Here is a 6,000-nt window from a genome sequence, read left to right on the forward strand (position 1 = left end):
GCATTAGAAGCATCTAAATCAGTAAATCAGTTATCCTAGCTTATATGGGACTACGGTCCAATGGGTGGGCACCCATAGTCGCCTCTAGGTTCAGACAACCTAGCTCTAGGTTCAGATAACCTAGAAATAGCTATTTAGAACAATTTAGCTATACTCAGTATTTTACTTTTCAGTTGGCACTGTACTGGATTAGATATCCATTGGGCTGGGCTCCCATAGTCAGTCCCTAGGTTTAGATAACCTAGTAGCTCTACTAAATTCGGGACTTGCAACCCCGGGTCTAGTTAGAGATGCGCGCATAGCACGTACAGTTGCCGGGCCCAAACAGCAGCATGATTACTATTTTCACTTATTATGATATTAGCTTTCAAACTCTTAATCTAATCCAGTGATTATAGTTAAGATCAGTTTTGGCTTAGTTCAGTTTCAGTCAGTATCATGCTCCAGCTTAGTTTTTCCGTGTGAATATGCATGATAACTTTATGTGCAGTTGTTATACATGTTTATATGTTCAGCTTTAGATATGCCATGATTGTATGCTTACATGCCATGCCATGCTTAGTTTATTCAGTATCTCCAGCATAGGTTTTAAACAGCGTGATTTAAAATCATATTTGCATCGTTGCATGTTTTTGTGAGATAGATGGTTTCTTACTAAGATTTTTAGCTTATAGATACTACTTTTCTTATACTGCAGATAAAGGTAAAGGAAAAGTGGACCAGTAGCGGAGGCTGGAGGTCAATGCAGATCAAGATGTGTGTGGCAGGAACTGGAATAAAAGATTCTAAGGGATTTTAGAAAGTTTTACTTAAGCATCAGAACTTTACAGTATTTTGTTATTTGCACTCTAGTTGTTAATCACTATGAATTAGTTAGCTATGCACTCTATTATGTTTAGAACCCTTCGTTTATGATGTGAGAATGTTAGTTTCCATTGTTAGAGTGTTTCCTAGCCTTGTTAGAATTGTTGTGTGGGGTTTTGGCACGCCAAAGTGCTGAAATCAGAGTCCCCGGATGAAATCAGAACTCTGATCGGTCTCCAGACCGATCAGAGCCTGAGCAGTGCCACTGGATCGGTCTGCAGACCGATCCAGGCACCTGGAAACGCTGAATGCCTTCTGTTCGATGCTGGATCGGTCGGCTGACCGATCCAGGTACCTGGAAATCCGGGGACTCGCTACTGTATTGTACTGGATCGGTCGGCTGACCGATCCAGGAGGATACAGCGATCCAGTTGGGAACAGAACGACCGCAGCTCTGATCGTTCTGTGGATCGATCGGCAGGTCTGTGAGTAGTTGGGAAGTTAGTTTCTAGCCCCTAGCTCAGTGGGGATGTTCAGTTTCTCCTCCTTAGCATATGTACCCCAGCAAAGAAGGTCTTTAGACCTTCTTATCAGTTGTATCCGTCATTAGTAGAGTAAAATCTTAATTAGCCCAGCTTTCCGCACAGTATAGTTTAGCATTATTGTGATGATCGGCCTTACAGCCAGTACCCAGAAGGTGGGTCGTTACAGAGTGGTATCAGAGCAGTGTTCCATACTTCCTACACACACATCAGCATTGTACCTGCAGCTTCCAAGTAAGAATACCTCTACTTAATTTATGCTCCTTGTTTTTGTTATTACAGTTCATGTTCATATGCCTACTGCTTGCTAGTATGTATTAGTTTTTAAACATGATATCAGTAGTTATATAACTGCGATTACATTAGTTATGTTATGTTCTCTATGTCTTTAGAAATGGCACGAGGACGCCCAGCTAGAAGGGCACTAGCTACTGAGCCCCAGCAAGAGGCAGGCAGTTCAGTGCCTCCTCCAGACCTTACAGCATTAGTGGCTCAGTTACAGCAGCAGCTACAACCCCCACAGTCACCCCGGAACCGAATTTGACGACTCCGGTAGTCTTAGAGGTTCCACCAGCTCAGCCTACAGCACCAGCACCAGCAGCCCCAGCAGCTGAGCCAAGAAAGGAAGCCTATCTGATCCAGTGGCAGCGAGTCAAGCCAGAGAACTTCTCAGGCACTAGTGAACCATGGGATGCACAAGCCTGGTTCAAAACACTGGAGAGCACGATGGAGCTTCTGGACTGGCCAGAACACGAGAAGGTGAAGTGTGCCTCCTTCTGCCTGACAGGAGACGCACGCATGTGGTGGGAAAGAATCAGAACGAAGCGCCCAGTGAACCAGATGACATGGGCCGACTTTGAGAAAGAATTCTTTGAGGAGTTCTTCCATATGCGGGTTACAAACCGCCACTCTGACGAGTTCACTGAGTTTCGGTAGGGCAACCTCTCAGTTGAGGAAGCCGTGAAGAAATTCAACGAGTTGGCTTGTCTATGCCCCGAGCTAGTCGGCACAGAAAAGGAACGAATCGGTTGATGCTCAAGATGCTGAGGCGAGATAGCGAAACGTGGCTGGTGGCATACATAGGCCATAAACCACGGAGGAGTTAGTGGCGGTGCCTTGACCACGAGCATTACGAGCGAACATAAAGCGGCGAGCAAGTCTCCTCGAGTCAGGCCAAGGAAACTCTCACACTCCAAAATAGCAAGGCCACAACTCTAACTGGAAAGGGAACTCACAAATCCGGGAGTGACCCAAAGGAGGACCATCTAGCAAGCGACCCGGTTATCCAAAGTGTGCTACTTGTGGGAAATTTCACCGGGGTTTGTCGCGAGGGCACACGAGGATGCTTGAATGTGGACAAGAAGGGCACATGGCCAGCGGTGCCGAACAAGACCGGTCTTCCTAAGCCACAGCAGATTCAGTATGCAGACCAGCTCGGTTATATCAGATGCAGCCGCTCTAGAAGGTCCACTTATCGGCCGGGCAGGTTAGAAGCCCCTCCGGCTACGAATGCGAGGATATACTCACTCACGAGAGGGGCGTAGCAATGCCTCGGCGGTTGTCACAGGTCGATTAGCATTTTCGATATAGTGCTCTGTTCTATTTGATCTTGGGGCAACCCATTCATATATAGCCGGGTGTTCTTCGAAAAATTAGAAATACCCTCGGAGGTACTCGGTGGTCAGTTTTACCTTCATGAGAGATCATGGCATCCACGCATGGCTCGGGCGGTGCGGTCATTATAGCGACGGGGAACTCTTACGTGATCGATCCTGCTGGAAATGGTGACTCGACGTCATCCTTGGAATGGACTTCTTGATCGGATACGGTGCCTCATAAACGGAAAGTCGTATTCCAACCCAAGCGAAACACGATTCGAGTACATCGGGGAACCAAAGAGAAAAGCCGAAAAATCTATGAAGGCACGAAGTTGATGGATTCGGGTTGTGGGGTACCTAGCACATGTAGTCAATACCGGCCGGGACAAGGACCAACAGCTAGCAGAGGTCCGAGTTGTATGTGACTACCCAGCAGTCTTCCCGAGGAGTTAGGCCTAGCATCGACCGGGAGATTGAATTTGAGATAGAGCTCTTCCCGACACCAATCCTATTTCCAAAGCGCCATATCGCATGGCTCCAGAAGGAACTGAAGCAACTCCGAGGCGTGAGGACAATCCCCAGGCCTAGTCACTCACCATGGGGAGCTTGTGTTGTTCGTGAAGAAGAAGGATGGAAGCATGCGTCTATGCATAGAGATCACTGAACCAAGTCACCATCAAGAACAGGTATCCCCTTCCCAGAATCGATGACCTGTTCGACCAGCTGAAGGGAGCAGCAGTGTTCTCCAAGATAGATCTCAGATCAGGTTATCATCAGGTCAAGGTTAAAGAAGGGGATATACCCAAGACAGCATTCAGAACCAGATACGGACACTACGAGTTCGTAGTCATGCCCTTTGGCGTGACCAATGCTCCAGCTACATTCATGGATCTCATGAACAGAGTATTCAGGGAGTATTTAGATAAGTTTGTTATTGTGTTTATCGATGACATTCTTATCTACTCAGGAACTCAGGAAGAACATGCAGAGCACCTGAAGACAGTACTACAGACACTTCAGCAGAACCAGCTATACGCCAAGTTCACGAAATGTGAATTTTGGTTAGATCAGGTGTCCTTCCTGGGTCACATCATCTCCAAGGATGGTATTATGGTAGATCCCAGCAAGATAGAAGCAGTAAATAACTGGAAGAGACCTAAGAACGCCAGCGAAATCAGGAGCTTTCTGGGATTAGCAGGATATTACAGAAAGTTTGTAGAGGACTTCTCCAGGATAGCCTCCCCACTGACAGCTCTTACTAGAAAGAACAAGAAATTTCGGTGGACAGAGGACTGTGAGAACAGCTTCAGCGAGCTAAAAAGGAGATTGACCAGTGCTCCCATTTTGGCTCTACCAGACAACACCAGCAGCTTTGACATCTATAGTGATGCCTCTAAGTTGGGACTAGGAGCAGTACTGATGCAAAACGGCAAGGTGATCGCCTATGCCTCCAGACAACTCAAGGATTATGAGAAGAATTACCCTACTCATGACCTTGAGCTTGCAGCAGTAGTGTTCGCTCTCAAAATTTGGAGACATTACTTATATGGAGCTCAGTGCAGAGTGTATACAGATCATCAGAGTCTGAAGTACTTCTTCACTCAGAAGGATCTGAACATGCGACAGCGCAGATGGCTTGAGCTGGTCAAAGACTACGATATAGACATCCTCTACCATCCAGGGAAAGCCAATAAGGTAGCCGACGCACTTAGCAGAAAATCCAATGCTACCTTATTATCTCTTACAGCCATGTCACCGCCCCTACAGAAGGAGATCGTAGATTTCGGTCTTGAACTCATCGTTGGACAGCTCTCTACTATGACCTTAGAGTCTACCTTGCTTGGTGATATTCAGTCAGCTCAGGAGCAGGACCCTGAAATTCAGAAAATCAAGCAAGGGCTAGCAGAATCAGAAAGTGGAGAATTCAGAGTGTCCGACAGCGGGGTGTTGTATTTTGGTGACAGACTCTGTGTTCCAGATCAGGAGGAGCTACGGAGACAGATTTTAGATGAGGCTCACAAGACTCCCTATGCGATGCATCCAGGTTCCACTAAAATGTATCAAGACCTGAAGAAACATTTTTGGTGGCCCGGGATGAAGCGAGACATCGCCAGATATGTTAGCATCTGCCTCACCTGTCAGAGGGTCAAGGCAGAACATCAGCGACCAGGAGGAGTCCTGCAGCCTATACAGATTCCAGAATGGAAGTGGGAGGATATCTCTATGGATTTCATAGTGGGACTGCCCAGAACCACGAATGGTTTTGACACTATCTGGGTAATAGTCGACCGGTTGACTAAATCAGCCCACTTCTTAGCTATCAAGATATCCTACTCCATGGAGAAGCTAGCTCAGTTGTATCTCCAGGAGATCGTCAGACTACATGGAGTCCCACGAACCATCATTTCAGACAGAGACAGCAGATTCACATCACACTTCTGGGAGTGTGTACAGTCAGCGTTGGGCACTAAGTTAAAGTTCAGCACAGCATTCCATCCTCAGACAGATGGTCAAACGGAGCGAGTAAATCAGGTACTCGAAGATATGCTCCGAGCGTGTGCCCTAGACTGAGGAGGTGCAAATATCGAGTTTAGCGAATTTGCATACAACAACACTATCGGCCACTATCGGCATGGCACCTTACGAGGCTCTCTATGGGCGGAGGTGTAGATCTCAATCTGCTGGTATGAGAGTGAGCAGAAAGAACTAGAACTTCAGACAGATCTAGTAGCAGATACCACAGCCGCTAAGCAGATCCGCCAGAGAGCTCAGAGCCGCCAGAAAAGCGATGCTGATACACGGCGCAGACCCTTAGAGTTTTCAGTCGGAGATACAGTGTTCCTCAGAGTAGCTCCCATGAAGGGAGTGATGCGTTTTGGGAAGAAGGGCAAACTTAGTCCCAGATATGTGGGACCATACCTTATCAGCAGAAGAGTGGGCAAGGTAGCATATGAGCTAGAGCTACCCCAGGAAATGTCAGCTGTCCACAACGTATTTCATGTCTCTATGCTGAAGAAGCATACCCCAGATGCCACCCAGGTGATTGAGCCCCAGTC

The sequence above is a fragment of the Zingiber officinale genome, chromosome 11B (genome assembly GCF_018446385.1).
Source record: "Zingiber officinale cultivar Zhangliang chromosome 11B, Zo_v1.1, whole genome shotgun sequence".
NCBI lineage: Eukaryota > Viridiplantae > Streptophyta > Magnoliopsida > Zingiberales > Zingiberaceae > Zingiber > Zingiber officinale.